Genomic DNA, 17,566 nt, shown 5'->3' on the forward strand with positions numbered 1-17,566 from the left:
AGACTCCGCGCTTCCACTGCAGGGGGCATGATTGGATCCCTTATCTGGAACTAAGATCCCACATGCCCCACAGCAGAGCAAAAAAAAAAAGGAAATGGGTTTTGAATCCTGTTCCCAAGCAAATGCTTTCCCACGTCATTGACCTGTCACCCGTCACTTGTAGATCCAGGATGGCTCATTTATCTTTTCCTTTTCCTGACCCTAAAGGTAGGGTTTTTTTTTGATGGTTACATTTTCCACTGTTACCTCCCAGAGCGGTATTCCTTTACTGGTGAGTGTATTGGAATGTCCTCTTGAAAGCAATTTGGCAATGTGTGTAAAAATACTGATTCTTTCTATCCTTTAATTCAATCGCTAAGAAACTATTCTGTGGGAATAAACATACAGAGGGAGTTATTCCTGATAGAATTATTTTTTAGTATGATAGTAAATGCAGAAGCAGTCTGAAAACCAATAGGTGATCCACTCAGTGGAACTGTTTTTTGTACACATCCTCTGCCTACTTATATTAAGACCTTCAATGACCTCTGTTAGGAGGTAGTGAAAACAGGAGGGAAGGGGGCAGGGCACAACCTTTGAAAGAATGACATAGCCTGAGAAAAGGACATAAACTGATTAGACTCAAATGGGTCCATGATGTTAGACAAGTCACCTTTGACTAGCTCTTGAGCCTCAATCAACACCCAGAGGTACTATGACAATTCCAAGGTCAACCATCAAAGATCAAAAGGTGGGCAGTGGCCCAATCCCTGGAAACCCCCATCCATTTCCCAAAATAGTTGGAATAATACTCCCACTTATTAGCCTGTGAAATTACCCAACCCATAAAAGCTAACCACACACTCTGACGCTGCTGCACTCACCCTCTGAGATGGCCCATGCTCTTCTGTGGAGCGTGTTTCTCTCCGAAGAATCCACCTCTTACCTATCACTTTGTCTCTCACTGAATTCTTTCTACGATGAGAAATCAGAAACCTGAGCTTTGTTAGGTGTTGAAACCAGATCTGTGGTCTCAGTTGGAAGCCTGTGGATTTGGGCTGGTTTAGAGTCCCAAAGGGCTTCCTTGGTGGTTCAGACAGTAAAAAATCCGCCTGCAGTTTAGGAGACCTTGGTTCAGTCCCTGGGTTGGGAAGATCCCCTGGAGGAGGGCGTAGCAGCCCACTCCAGTATTCTTGTCTGGAGAATCCCCATGGACAGAAGAGCCTGGCCAGCTAGTTGAAAAGAGTAGGACATGACTGAGCAACTAAGCACGGAGTCCCAAAATGGGTTTTGGCTGTTTTAAGTCCCAGCCACATGGGTTCAAGTCCCAAGTAGGATTTTGGGTGGGTTTGAGTCCCATTCTGAGGTAAATGATTTCAGCAGCTTCCCATTCAATTAATTCGTGGTCATTATTAAAAGCAATATTTATTTAGATTATTTGTTTACTGTCTGCCTCTACCTCCAGAATGTAAGCTCCATTAAGATAAGGGGCCTTCCCTTCTTGTCCATTTGTATGCCCCAGCACCTGACAGTGCCAACACCTAAATGGGCATTCAATAAATAAATAGATTTTCTTTTTGGTAGCACCGGGTAAATAGTTCCCTATTATATAATCATAATAATAGTTCCCTATTCCATTATTATTTTATAGTTCTGGTATCTTAGTTCCCTGACCAAGGATTGAAACTTGGGCACTCAGCATGAAAGCATAGAGTTGTGACCACTGGACAACCTTGGAATTCTGTAGATTTTTCAACCATAGAAACTTACAAAGAGACTAATAATGTGGATAATGCTTCTTTAGAAACAAATGCCAAGAGGTAAGTATAAAAAGCAAAACAAATATCAAGAAGAAATGCATAAGCAAGAAATTTATATCTTTGGTATAGAGGTCTTCTTGAGAAAGATGCAAAACCATTTTTAAACACTTCATATATTTTACTAAAAAAAACAAAAATTTTTTTTTAGCCAAAACTTGTGGGATCTCAGACCCCTGACCAGGGATTGAACCTAGGCCATGGCAATGAAAGCCCAGAATCCTCACCACTAGTCACCAGTTCAGTTCAGTTCACTTCAGTCTCTTAGTCATGTCCAACTCTGCAACTCCATGGACTGCAGCATGCCAGGCTTCCCTGTCCATCACCAACTCCTGGAGCTTACTCAAACTCATGTCCATTGAGTCAGTGATGCTATCCAACCATCTTATCCTCTGTTGTCCCCTTCTCTTCCTGCCTTCAGTCTTTGCCAGCATCAAGATCTTTTCCAGTGAGTCAGCTCTTCACATCTGGTGGCCAAAGTATTGGAGTTTCAGCTTCAGCATCAGTCCTTCCAATGAATACTCAGGACTGATTTCCTTTATGATGGACTGGTTGGACCTCCTTGCAGTCCAAGGGACTCTCAAGAGTCTTCTCCAACACCACAGTTCAAAAGCATTAATTCTTCAGCACTCTTTCTTTATAGTCTAACTCTCACATCCATACATGACTACTGAAAAAGCCATAACTTTGACCAACTTGGTAAAGTAATGTCTCTGCTTTTTAATATGCTGTCTAGGTTGGTCATAGCTTTTCTTCCAAGGAGCAAGGGTCTTTTAACTTCATGGCTGCAGTCACCATCTGCAGTGATTTTGGAGCCCAAGAAAATAAAGTCTCTCACTGTTTCCATTGTTTCCCCCATCTATTCGCCATGAAGTGATGAGAACAGATGCCATAATTTTAGCTTTCTGAATGTGGAGTTTTAAGCCAATTTTTGCACTCTCCTCTTTCACTTTCATCAAGAGGCTCTTTAGTTCCTCTTCACTTTTTGCCATAAGGGTGGTATCATCTGCGTATCTAAGGTTATTGATATTTCTCCCAGCAATCTTGACTCCAGCTTGTGTTTCTTCCAGTCCAGCGTTTCTCATGGTATACTCTGCATATACGTTAAATAAGCAGGGTGGCAATATACAGCCTTGAGGTATTCCTTTCCCGATTTGGAACCAGTCTGTTGTTCCATGTCCCGTTCTAACTGTTGCTTCCTGACTTGCATACAGATTTCTCAGGAGGCAGATAAGGTGGTCTGTTATTCCCAACTCTTGAAGAATTTTCCAGTTTGTTGTGATTCACACAGTCAGTTATGAGGGCTTCCCTCATAGCTCAGTTGGTAAAGAATCTGCCTGCAATGCAGGAGAACCAGGTTCTATTCCTGGGTCAGAAAGATCCCCTGGAGAAGAAAATGGCAATCCAAAATCCCATGGACAGAGGAGCCTGGTGGACTACAGACCATGGGGTTGCAAGAGTTGGACACGACTTATCAACTAAACCACCACCACACAGTCAAAGCCTTTGGCATAGTCAATAAAGCAGAAGCAGATGTTTTTCTGGAACTCTATTGCTTTTTCAATTTCCAGCTTGAACATCTGGAAGTTCATGGTTCACATACTGTTCAAGTCTGGCTTGGAGAATTTTGAGCATTACTTTGCTAGTGTGTGAGATGAGGACAATTGTGCAGTAGTTTGAACATTCTTTGGCATTGCCTTTCTTTGGGATTGGAATGAAAACTAGCCACCAGGGAACTTCCTAAAAAAAATTTTTTTTAATACCAAACAATAAACTTTAAAACCTAGGAATAGACTGAGAAAAAATATTTGCAACATAAATCAGAATTACCACAAATCAATAAGAAAAGTACAACTCAGGAAAGTGAACAAAAGATGTAAATAGTAAATTCACAGAAGGAAAATTAAATAGCCAACAAATTAGGAAAAGATGAACAGGCTTATTAATACTGTGAGATGACACTGATTGAGAGGTGCCTAGATTGCAGAAGAGAGGAGTGTCTGAATTAGAATGGAGCTGCAGTGAAAGTCTAGGAAGAATGATTTTTAAACTGGTTTAAAGGATGAGAGGGAATTCACAAAGGAAAGGAGGAGAAACCAGTTTTTACTACTTATCTTTGAATGGGAGCTTCAAGAAAAGAATAGGAGAATGAGAAAAAATGAGATAAGACAAGGGCATTATCACAGAATGCTAGAAGTTTGAAGTTAATCCTCAGAGATATCTGAAGGCATTGAAGAACTTTTAACTGGAGAGAAATGTATTAAGATTTGTATTTACAAAGCTTATTCTGACTGCCCAGTGACAGAATTTGAGGAGTGCCACACTACCTGCAGGAAGAGAAGGTAAGAAGTTATTGTAATAAATCTGGCTAGACCCCTGGTAGCAGACTAGAAACAAAGAGATGATGTCAGATATAAGATATGTGAGAAAAATTATTTTAAAACTTTTACTTATGTGAGTAAATACATACCAGTTATTCCAGAAGAATACTGAAAAAGCAAATTATCAGACAGAAAAATATAAAAACATCTCTAATACCACAATCCATAGATTATCATGATGTCTGGGATTTATCCTTCTGGAATATTAGAAGTATTAATTAAAGAAGTCAAATTAGGGGAGTAATGCCATAATTAGACAAGGATAATAAATGAGAGTGAAGGAGTTAGGTGTTTAGGGAATTTTTGGCTTAGGAGGCTGAGGGGAATATCTGTGTCTAAGGTTGCAGGAAGAGGAGTCACATTGGAGAGAAAGACGCTGAATTTTGTTTTGGATACTGCCTATCTATACTTCCTTGCTTCTTGACTTCTACGTCTTTTCTCACCTGAAATTTCTCTCCTTATAGTCACTAGTGAGCTTTTCACTGGATTCAGTTTTTAGTCATTTGCTACCTCTCTCCATTGCTTAATACATTAACTGCTCCCTCCTTCGTGGTTTCCATGACAATTCTCTGACCACTTAGTAAACTCTTTTTGAAGGAAATGTTTCTTTTTACTTTACCTTAAATGCTGGTATCTCCCCTAGATATCCACTCTCTTCTCAGTTTACAGACTTTTTCTAGGCAATCTTGCCCATAACTTCAACAACCATGTATAGATATATAGATGATAAATTTTTATTTCAAACACCAGAATTACACACATAATACTTATTAGACGCGTATACCAGGGTCTACCACAAGCACCTCAAACTCAAATATCCAAATCTGAAATCAGCTTTATTCTTCCAGGGACTTTCCTGGTGTCCAGTCATTAAGAATCTGCCCTCCAATGCAGGGGATGCAGGTTCAACCACTGGTCAGGGAGCTAAGATCCCCCGTGTGTGTATGTGTGTGTGCGTGTATGTGTGTATGTGTGTGTTCTAAGTTGCTGAGTTTGTACTGTAGCCCGCCAGACTCCTCTGTCCATGGAATTTTCCAGGAAATGGCAATCTGGGATGGACTGCCATTTCCTACTCCAGGGGGTCTTACTGACTCAGGGATTGAACCTTAATCTCCTGTGTCTCTTATATTGGCAGGTGGATTCTTTACCACTGCACCACCTGGGAAGCCCCAAGATCTCACATGCCAAGGGTCAACTACACTCATGAGCCACAGCTAGCTCTGGGGCCTGGATGCCACAACTAGGGACCCTGTGAGCCACAACAAAGACCCAACAAAAAAACTTCATCCTTCCAAACTTTAAACACTTCCTGTATTCATGATCTTGGGGGATGGCACCATCAGTTCCTATTTTGCTCAAATCAGAAACCTAAGAACTCTCATTTCAGTTCAGTTCAGTCACTCAGTTGTCTCCGACTCTTTGGGACCTCATGGACTGCAGCACGCCAGGCCTCCCTGTCCATCACCAACTCCAAGAGTTCACTCATTTAACTCAAGAACTCTCATTTAACATTCACTTAATTTCAACTTGTTAAATGAATAATGAATGAATATGAATTCCACTTGTTTTTTACTCTCCATCCAAACACTGGTCTAGTCACACCTGCATCTCCTCTTCCTTACCTTCCTCATTCAGATCTCATCATCTCTCTTCTTACTCTCCTTCAAGCAATTTTCCATATTACCACTAGAGTGGTGTCTAAGAGACCATCTCGAAGCCCTTCATGATCTGACCCAAGCTTAAATAGCTGACGGTGAATCCAACATGAACAAACAAATAAATGAAGAAAAGGAACCATTCTGGGGGATTTCCCTGGTGGTTCAATGGTTAAGAATCCACCTGCCAATGCAGGGACGCAGTTTGGTTCCTGGTCCAGGAAGATCCCACATGCTGTGAGTCAATTAGAGCCCATGCTCTGTGACAGGAGAAGCCACCACAATGAGAAGCCTGGGAGCTGCAACTAGAGTAGCCCCCGCTCGCTGAAACTAGAGAAGGCACACAAGAAGCAATAAAGATTCAGTGCAGCCAAAAATAAATAAAATAAAAATTTTAAAAAGAAGCCTATCCAAACCACATGTAGTAGCCTGAACATGCCATACCCATTTGTGCTGCTATGCCCTTGCAATAGTTGTCCTGCCTTTAAACATCTTCTCCCCAGTGTTTTCCTATGATCAATTACTGCTATCTTTGAAGAGTTCTCCTAAAGTTAGCTACCAGCCATGTCAGGCAGTCCCTCCCCTGGACTGACTCTATTTTAGTAATTATCTAATTATATTTGTTTACTCTTGTGGGGGCTGCACACAGCACAACGTGTACGATCTTAGTTTGCCACCCAGGGATTGAACCTGTACCCCCTACATTGGAATTGAGGAGTCTTAACCACTGGACCACCAGAGATGTCCCCTAATTGTTTACTTATTGTCTACCACATAGACTACAAACCCCTTTGGTGATCCAGCATTGTGCCTTTCTCAATATGTTTTTGTACAGTGAATGCCTTTGAGGCACATGAAACCTCTCCAAATACATATAACTTATTGTTGTTGTTCAGTTGCCTAGTTGTCTCTGACTCTTTTTGACCCCATGAACTGCAGCATGCCCTGCTTTTATATACATATATATGCATAGTTAGTTAAACGGATAAATGAAAAAAAGAAGACTGAAGGGATAGACCTCTACCAGCAAATATAAAAGATATTATAAAGTAATTAAAACAGGCATGTACAGGGTCAGGAAAAATGTAGGCAAATACATGAGATCAAACAGATTCACATAATCATAAAGATTTGTATATAATAAAGGAGGAATTTTAAATTAGAAGAAAAGAATTCTTTAATAAATGTTCTAAGATAATTGTCTAACCAATTTTTTAAAATCAGATACCCATCACATCAGTTCAGCTCAGTCGCTCAGTCGCGTCTGACTCTTTGCAACCCCGTGGACTGCAGCATGCCAGGCTTCCCTGTCCATCACCAACTCCTGAAGCTTATTCAAATTCATGTCCATCAAGTCAGTGATACCATCCAACCATCTCATCCTCTGTCATCCCCTTCTCATCCCACCTTCAATCTTTCCCAGCATCAGGGTCTTTTCAAATGACCAGTTCTTTACATCAGGTGGCCAAAGTATTGGAGTTTCAGCTTCAGCATCAGTCCTTCCAATGAATATTCAGGACTGATTTCCCTTAGGATGGACTGGTTGGATCTCCTGGCAGTCCAAGGGACTCTCAAGAGTCTTCTCCAACACCACAGTTCAAAAGCGTCAATTCTTTGGTGCTCAGCTTTCTTTATAGTCCAACTCTCACATCCATACATGACTGCTGGAAAAGCCAGAACTTTGACCAGATGGACCTTTGTTGGGAAAGTAACATCTCTGCTTTTTAATATGCTGGTTAATATGCTTTTTAATATGTTGGTCATAGCTTTTCTTCCAAGGAGCAAGGGTCTTTTAATTTCATGGCTGCAGTCACCATCTACAATGATTTTGAAGCCCTAAAAAATAAAGTGTGTTTCCACTGTTTCCCAATCTATTTGCCATGAAATAATGGGACCAGATACCATGATCTTAGCTTTCTGAATGTAGAGTTTTAAGCCAACTTTTTCACTCTCCTCTTTCACTTTCATCAAGAGCCTCTTTAGTTCTTCGCTTTCTGTCATAAGGGTGGTGTCATCTGCATATCTGAGGTTATTGATATTTCTTCCAGTGATCTTGATTCCAGCTTATGCTTCATCCAGCCTGGTATTTCCCATGATGTACTCTGCATATAAGTTAAATAAGCAGGGTGACAATGTACAGCCTTGAGGTACTCCTTTCCCAATTTGGAACCAGTCTGTTGTTCCATGTCTGGTTCTAATTATTGCTTTTTGACCTGCAAATAGATTTCTCATGAGGCAGGTCAGATGGTCTGGTATTCCCTTCTCTTTCAGAATTTTCTACAGTTTGTTGTGATCCACACAGTCAAAGGCTTTGGTGTACTCAATAAAGCAAAAGTAGATATTTTTTTCTGGAACTCTTTTACTTTTTTGATGGTCCTGCAGATGTTGGCAATTTGATCTCTGGTGCCTCTGCCTTTTCTAAAACCAGCTTGAACATCTGGAAGTTTGAGGTTCACATACTGCTGAAGCCTGGCTTAGAGAATTTTGAGCATTGCTTTGCTAGCATGTGAGATGAGTACAATTGTGCAGTAGTTTGAGCATTCTTTGGCATTGCCTTTCTTGGGATTGGAATGAAAATTTACCTTTTCCAGTCCTGTGGCCACTGCTGAGTTTTCCGGATTTGCTGGCATATTGAGTGCAGCACTTTCACAGCATCATCTTCCAGGATTTGAAATAGCTCAACTGGAATTCCATCACCTCCACTAGCTTTATTCATAGTGATGCTTCCTAAGGCCCACTTGACTTCACATTCCAGGATATCTGGCTCTAGGTGAGGGATCACATCATCATGGTTATTAAGGCCATGGAGATGTTTTTTGTATAGATCTTCTGTGTATTCTTGTCACTTCTTCTTAATATCTTCGGCTTCTGTTAGGTCTATACCATTTCTGTCCTTTATTGTGCTCACCTTTGCATGAAATGTTCCCTTGAAGCGATCCCTTGAAGCGATCCCTTGAAGAGATCTCTAGTCTTTCCCTTTCTACTGGTTTCCTCTATTTCTTTCCATTGACTGCTGAGGAAGGCTTTCTTGTCTCTCCTTGCTATTCTTTGGAACTCTGCATTCAAATGGATACATCTTTCCTTTTCTCCTTTGCCTTTAGCTTCTCTTCTTTTCTCAGCTATTTGTAAGGCCTAATAAGACAACTATTTGGCCTTTTTGCATTTCTTTTTCTTAGGGATGGTCTTGATCACTACCTCCTATTCAGTTCAGTTCAGTCACTCAGTTGTGTCCGACTCTTTGCAACCCCATGACTCGCAGCACGCCAGGCCTCCCTGTCCATCACCATCTCCCGGAGTTCACTCAGACTCACGTTCATCAAGTCAGTGATGCCATCCAGCCATCTCATCCTCTGTCGTCCCCTTTACCTCCTGCCCCCAATCCCTCCCAGCATCAGAGTCTTTTCCAATGAGTCAACTCTTCGCATGAGGTGGCCAAAGTACTGGAGCTTTAGCTTTAGCATCATTCCTTCCAAAGAAATCCCAGGGCTGATCTCCTTCAGAATGGACTGGTTGGATCTCCTTGCAGTCCAAGGGACCCTCAAGAGTCTTCTCCAACACCACAGTTCAAATGCATCAATTCTTCGGCGCTCAGACTTCTTCACAGTCCAACTCTCACATCCATACTTGACCACAGGAAAAACCATAGCCTTGACTAGACGGACCTTAGTGGGCAAAGTAATGTCTCTGCTTTTGAATATGCTAACTAGGTTGGTCATAACTTTTCTTCCAAGGAGTAAGTATCTTTTAATTTCATGGTTGCAGTCACCATCTGCAGTGGTTTTGGAGCCCCCAAAATAAAGTCTGACACTGTTTCTACAGTTTCCCCATCTATTTCCCATGAAGTGATGGGACCAGATGCCATGATCTTCGTTTTCTGAATGTTGAGCCTTAAAGCCAACTTTTTCACTCTCCTCTTTCACTTTCATCAAGAGGCTCTTTAGTTCCTCTTCACTTTCTGCCATAAGCGTGGTGTCATCTGCATATCTGAGGTTATTGATATTTCTCCCAGCAGTCTTGACTCCAGCTTGTGTTTCTTCCAGTCCAGCGTTTCTCATGATGTACTCTGCATAGAAGTTAAATAAGCAGGGTGACAATATACAGCCTTGACGTACTCCTTTTCAAATTTGGAACCAGTCTGTTGTTCCATGTCCAGTTCTAACTGTTGCTTCCTGACCTGCACACAGATTTCTCAAGAGGCAGGTCAGGTGGTCTGGTATTCCCATCTCTTTCAGAATTTTCCACAGTTTATTGTGATCCACACAGTCAAAGGCTTTGGTATAGTCAATAAAGCAGAAATAGATGTTTTTCTGGAATTCTCTTGCTTTTTCCATGATCCAGCAGATGTTGGCAATTTGATCTCTGGTTCCTCTGCCTTTTCTAAAACCAGCTTGAACATCAGGAAGTTCACGGTTCACATATTGCTGAAGCCTGGCTTGGAGAATTTTGAGCATTACTTTACTAGCGTGTGAGATGAGTGCAATTGTGTGGTAGTTTGAGCATTCTTGACTTCCCTGGTAGTTCAGACGGTAAAGCGTCTGTCTACAATGTGGGAGACCTGGGTTCGATCCCTGGGTCGGGAAGATTCCCTGGAGAAGGAAACAGCAACCCACTCCAGTACTCTTGCCTAGAAAATCCCATAGATGGAGGAGCTTTGTGCAGGCTACTGTCCATGGGGTCGCAAAGATTCGGGCTCAACTGAGCCACTTCACTTCACTTGAGCATTCTTTGGCATTGCCTTTCTTTGGGATTGGAATGAAAACTGACCTTTTCCAGTCCTGTGGCCACTGCTGAGTTTTCCAAATTTGATGGCATATTGAGTGCAGCACTTTCACAGCATCATCTTCCAGGATTTGAAATAGCTCAACTGGAATTCCATCACCTCCACTAGCTTTGTTCATAGTGATGCTTTCTAAGGCCCACTTGACTTCACATTCCAGGATGTCTGGCTCTAGGTGAGTGATCACACCATCATGATTATCCGGGTCGTGAAGATCTTTTTTGTACAGTTCTTCTGTGTATTCTTGCCACCTCTCCTTAATATCTTCTGCTTCTGTTAGGTCCATACCATTTCTGTCCTTTATTGAGCCCATCTTCGCATGAAATATTCCCTTGGTATCTCTAATTTTCTTGAAGAAATCTCTAGTCTTTCCTAGTCTGTTGTTTTCCTCTATTTCTTTGCATTGATCACTGAAGAAGGCTTTCTTATCTCTTCTTGCTATTCTTTGGAACTCTGCATTCAGATGCTTATATCTTTCATTTTCTCCTTTGCTTTTCGCTTCTCTTCTTTTCTCAGCTATTTGTAAGGCCTCCCCAGACAGCCATTTTGCTTTTTTGCAAAGGATCTTGATCCCTGTCTCCTGTACAGTGTCATGAACCTCGTTCCATAGTTCATCAGGCACTCTATCTATCAGATCTAGTCCCTTAAATCTATTTCTCACTTCCACTGTATAATCATAAGGGATTTGATTTAGGTCATACCTGAATGGTCTAGTGGTTTTCCCTACTTACTTCCGTCCATAGTTCAGGCACTCTGTCTATCAGATCTAATCCCTTGAGTCTATTTGTCACTTCCTCAGTATAATTGTAAGGAATTTGATTTAGGTCATATCTGAATGGTCTAGTGGTTTTCCCTAGTTTCTTCAATTCACCTATCACATACTGTAAAGTGAAGTAGCTCAGTCGTGTCCGACTCTTTGTGACCCCATGGACTGTAGCCTATGAGACTCCTCTGTCCATGGGATTTTCCAGGCAAGAGTGCTGGAGTGGATTGCCATTTCCTTCTCCAGGGGATCTTCCCGACCCAGGAATCAAACTGGGGTCTCCTGCATTGCAGGCAGATGCTTTACCATCTGAGCCACAAGGGAAGCCCATATACAAAATTAATTATAGATTACATTAAAGCTTTAAATTTAATAAAAGAACCATGGAAGTACAGAAAGATAAAATAGAAAAAAATGTTCTTATTATCCTGAGCAAAAAGACCTTTCTTAGTATAACCTATAAGAAAGCCTCTGATTTACCCCTGTGAAAAACAGAATTTAGCACTTTGAATGATAGTCACTCAGTCATGTCTGACTCTTTGCAACCCCATGGACTGTAGCCTGCCAGGCTCCTCTGTCCATGGAATTATTCAGCAAGAATACTGGAGTGGCTTGCCATTTCCTTCTCCAGGATTTAGTACTTTATCACACACCCAAAGGAAAATCCACTCCACAAAACAATAATGAACAATATAGACATTATTGAATTGTTTGAAGAGAAATAGAGAGACAGTAAATTCTTTTAGATATTATTGTTCCTCCCTCTCATTGTGAGCACCTCCCTTTTTCTTCCCCCTCCTAATCTCTAGAGCAAACACAATCCTTTTCCAAATTTAATCTTGACTTATAGGCCCTGGAGGTCTAGCCTCTGTGCAGGCATTCCAAATATTTATCTAATAAAAGTTGAAGAGCTTTTTTGAGAATCTAAAACTAATATTGGAATAAGGAAGAAACTGAAGTTTTTATTGTAAAGAAATGTGGGCATAATTTAAGTTTGTAATTTGCTAAATATTCACAAAGTCAACAGGGGAGTCTCTAAGAGACAAAATAGTACCAACACCCAGAAAACCCCATATTACTTTCCAAGTCACTATTCACCCTCCCAAAGAGACACTAGAAAAGCCTCTTAAGCAAAACCCAAAGCCAGTTTCACATTTCTCTATCAAACCATGACAAAGGAACTGGGGACTTCTCTGAAAGTCCACAGGAAAAACCATAGCCTTGACTAGACGGACCTTAGTCAGCAAAGTAATGTCTCTGCTTTTGAATATACTATCTCGGTTGGTCATAACTTTTCTTCCAAGGAGTAAGCGTCTTTTAATTTCATGGCTGCAGTCACCATCTGCAGTGATTTTGGAGCCCCCAAAATGAAGTCTGACACTGTTTCTACTGTTTCCCCATCTATTTCCCATGAAGTGATGGGACCAGATGCCATGATCTTCATTTTCTGAATGTTGAGCTTTAAGCCAACTTTTTCACTCTCCTCTTTCACTTTCATCAAGAGGCTTTTTAGCGCCTCTTCACTTTCTGCCATAAGCGTGGTGTCATCTGCATATCTGAGGTTATTGATATTTCTCCCAGCAGTCTTGACTCCAGCTTGTGTTTCTTCCAGTCCAGCGTTTCTCATGATGTGCTCTGCATAGAAGTTAAATAAGCAGGGTGACAATATACAGCCTTGACGTACTCCTTTTCAAATTTGGAACCAGTCTGTTGTTCCATGTCCAGTTCTAACTATTGCTTCCTGACCTGCATACAGATTTCTCAAGAGGCAGGTTAGGTGGTCTGGTATTCCCATCTCTTTCAGAATTTTCCACAGTTTATTGTGATCCACACAGTCAAAGGCTTTGGTATAGTCAATAAAGCAGAAATAGATGTTTTTCTGGAACTCTCTTGCTTTTTCCATGATCCAGCAGATGTTGGCAATTTGATCTCTGGTTCCTTGATGCTTTTGAACTGTGATATTAGAGAAGACTCTTGAGAGTCCCTTGGACTGCAAGGAGATCCAACCAGTCCATTCTGAAGGAGATCAACCCTGGGATTTCTTTGGAAGGAATGATGCTAAAGCTAAAGCTCCAGTACTTTGGCCACCTCATGCGAAGAGTTGTCTCATTGGAAAAGACTCTGATGCTGGGAGGGATTGGGGGTAGGAGGAGAAGGGGACGACCGAGGATGAGATGGCTGGATGGCATCACTGACTCGATGGACATGAGTCTGAGTGAACTCCGGGAGATGGTGATGGACAGGGAGGCCTGGTGTGCTGTGATTCATGGGGTCGTGAAGAGTCGGACAGGACTGAGGGACTGAAATGAACTGAAATGAACTGAACTGAACTGGAAGTCCAGTGGTTAAGAATCTGCCTGCAAGTTCAGGGGCATGGGCTCTATCTCTGCTCCAGGAAGATCCTACATGCCACAGAGCAACTAAGCCTCCTCGTCACAACTACTGATCCCATTCTCCAGAGCCACAACTCCTGAGCCAATGAACTTTAACTATTGAAGCCCAAGCGCCCTAGAACCTGTGCTCCTCAACACGAGAAGTCACCGAAATAAGACCGAGCAGCACAACTAAAGAGTAGCCCCTGCTCACTGCAACTAGAGAGAGCCTACACAGAGCCATAGGTAAATCAACAAAATATTGGTAAAAGTAACTTTACACCTTAAGGAGCTAGAAAAAGGAGCAAATTAAAACAATAGCTAGCAGTAGGAAGGGAATAATAAAGAATAAAACAGAGACTAATACAATACAGAATGGAGAAACAATAGAGAGAAATCAATAAAACCAAGAGCTTGTTTTCTAAAAGAATAAAACTAACAAAATTCACAAATATTTAGCTAAAGTAAGATAGGAAGCAAGAAAAATCAAAGTATTAAAATCAGAAAATGAATCGTTACTGAAAAAGTTCATGTGCCCAACTCACAGTGAGGCCTAATAAACGGAAACATTGGAGCCTGGAGCAGAGAAAGGTTTATTGAAGTAGGACGACTTTACAGATTTTACAGAAATAGAAAGGATTATAAGAGAATACTATGGCTTTTCATGAAGATGGCACCTAAAGCAGGGAAGGAAGTCCCTGCCCCTACCCAAACTGAAGCCAAAGCAAAGCATTTGAAGACCAAGAAAACAGCGCTGAAAGGGATCCACAGTTGCAGAAAAAAGATCCGAAAGTCACCCACCTTCCAGCAACCCAAAACACTGTGGCTCAGAAGGCAGTTCAAATATGCTCAGAAGAGTACCCCTAGGAGAAACAAGCTTGACTGCTACGCCACCATCAAATTCCCTCACCACCAAGTCAGCCAGGAAGTAAACAGGAGACAAGACACTGGTATTCTCTGTGGATGTCAAGGGTGACAAGCCCCAGATCAGACCGGCTGTGAACCAGTTCTATGACAGTAACGCGGCCAAGGTAAACACCCTGATTAGGCCTGATGGGGAGGAGAAGGCATATGATCAACTGGCTCCTGATTATGATACTTTGGATATTGCCAACACAGTTGGGGTCATCTAAATTGAGTCCAGCTGGCTAACTTTTCATGTCAAAGTTTTCACTAAAAAGAAAAGAGAGAGCCAGAAGATACTATAAACAATTCTCTTCAGGGTGAAGAACTGGATGGCAAGGGAACAGTGAGATTTTACTTTTTGAATTTTCTCCTGTATGCATGAATAATTAACCAATAACAACAATAAACATATGAGTCCAAGAACAGATAAAAATAATTTATTAAAGTGTAAATTATTTTTACTGTATTTTCTAAAGTATTTGCAATAGGTTTATGTTATCATCACAATTTGAAATAAAAAAGACTGTCTAGGTTTTTGTAGTGATAGTGTGCATACAATTTTTATTGTGTATCTTTAATATCAGGTCTTATCTCTTCTTTGACTAAAGGACTTTTGGTGAAAACAGCATCTTCTTGGCTGTGAGCAGGAACTGGAACCCCTAAGTTTTGCATTCCCAGATGAGGGAGCTGAACTGGGAATGGTAACAGTATGGAAACAGAAAAAGAGTAGTTCTCAGGAAGCCAAAGAAGGAGGATGTTATCCTAAAAATAGTTTGGAATGCAGTGGCTGGACTCGGGCATTTAGAAATCATTTTTAAGTCCATGTGTTCAGGCAGCTGTCAGACAAGGCAGGCCAGAAGCCAGTGAAAAACAGCTGGTAAAGCTGGAAGGAAGTAGCAGGCTATGCATGTGGGGTAGGCAGGGTTGGCACCTTCATATACTGGCACAGCAATGAGTTCTGTCCCCGAACTGAATGGGAAAAGGCCTGGGCTCCAGTCAAGAGCAACCAGCCAGGTCCAACTCTGGACTGACATCACTCTTGTGCCAAAAGAATGCAGGGAGCTCAGACTGCCTTTTCATTTGTGCTGGGTGGAAAGAGTGTTGGCAAAAGTCCAGATGGTTCAAGGCTTTGAGGCTTGGCCCTCTGGCCCGTTTCTCTTAGTGCTGCTATTTGCCCAGGCCAGTAAAGAACCCTGGTCTCTACAGAGTCAAGATTATCTGAACAAATCAGAATAGAATACCTTTTAAAATAAGAACTTTTTTTTGGCTGCGCTGGGTCTTCGTTGCTGCACACGGGCTGTCTCCCGTTTCAGCGAGCAGGGGCTACTCTTCTTGTGGTTCAGGGGCTTCTCACTGTGGTGGCTCCTGCTGCTGCAGAGCATAGGCTCTAGGACTTCAGTAGTTGTGGTGCACAGGCTTAGTTGCCCTGTGGCATGTGGGGTCTTCCCAGACCAGGGATTGAATCCATGTCCCCAGCACTGGCAGGAAGATTCTTAACCACTAGACCACCAGGGAATTCCCTAAAAAATGAAACTTTTTTTTTTTTTATGTTTTTTCCATAGGCCATGTCATCAATTATTGTTATATTATAATAGCACACTTGTACAGATTTTTAAATTTTATATTGCCTCCCCAGTTGGAATGTAAGCTTCATGAGGACAGGGGATTTTTCTGTTTCATTCACCGCTGTCTTCTCAAAGCTCAGAAGGATGCCTGGCACAAAATGTTGCTCAGCAGATTTTAGTTTAGTTACCAAAAAAAAAAAAAAAAAAATTACTGCCCAAAAATTGTTAGAAAAAGTTCAAATAGTAAAGTTCAAAAAGTGAAAATTAAGAGTCTTTGTCCATACCTCTAATTCTACCCACCCCTACATAACCATTAAAACATTTTTGTGTGTACAATATTAATCCTAGAACAATCTGTCTTTTTATTTCTGTATATCTTAAGCAGAGCACAGTGCCTGGCATAGAAGCAAGTATTCGATAAAACTAGTTGAAAAATCACTGAAAGAGTGGTAAGCAGTCTTGGAGTTGGGGTGGGGTGGCTAAAAAAAGGGTTGGCTACTATAGGTTATTTCCTCAACAAGTTAGGGTGAGTTCCTTGAATTAAGCATTCATCTATATATCACACATATCTCAGGAAGAGTGCCTAAACAGGACCAATTGTTATTTTTTTGTCTTTGAATTAATTTTTATTGGAGTATAGTTACCCTGCAATGTTGTGTTAGTTTCTACTGTACAGCAAAGTGAATCGGCTATACAAATACTTACGTCTCCTCTTTTTGGATTCCCTTCCCATTTAGGTCGCCACAGAGCATTGGATAGAGTTCCCTGCGCTATACAATAGGTTCTCCTTGTTGTTGTTGTTCAGTCACTCAGTCGTGTCCGACTTTTTGCAGCTCCATGGACTGCAGCACACCAGGCTTCCCTGTCCTTCACTCTCTCCCAGAGCTTGCTCAAACTCATGTCCATTGAGTCGGTGATGCCATCCAACCATCTCATCCTCTCTCAACCCCTTCTCCTCCTACCCTCAATATTTCCCAGCATCAGGGTCTTTTCCTATGAAGCAGCTCTTCGCATCAGGTGGCCAAATTGTTGCAGTTTCAGCTTCGGCATCAGTCCTTCCAATGAATATTCAGGACTGATTTCCTTTAAGATTGACTGATTTGATCTCCTTGCAGTCCAAGGGACTCTCAAGAGTCTTCTAACACCACAGCTCAAAAGCATCAATTCTCATTAGTTATTTATTTTATACATAATATCAATAGTATAAATATATGTCAATCCCAATCTCCCCATTCATCCCACCCCGAGGACTGATTATTTATTAAGCACTTCCTCCATGACCCAAGCATACAATGAGGAGAAAGGTTTGATTCCCCAGCCTGCTGCACTATGTCTGGCTTCCTTGAATAAG

The 17,566-nt window shown here is 41.5% G+C and overlaps 1 pseudogene; it reads left to right on the forward strand.

Moving 5' to 3' along the window:
- Positions 14,415–14,877, forward strand: LOC102181137 (annotated as a pseudogene).

This window comes from Capra hircus, chromosome 15 (genome assembly GCF_001704415.2).
Source record: "Capra hircus breed San Clemente chromosome 15, ASM170441v1, whole genome shotgun sequence".
Lineage (NCBI taxonomy): Eukaryota > Metazoa > Chordata > Mammalia > Artiodactyla > Bovidae > Capra > Capra hircus.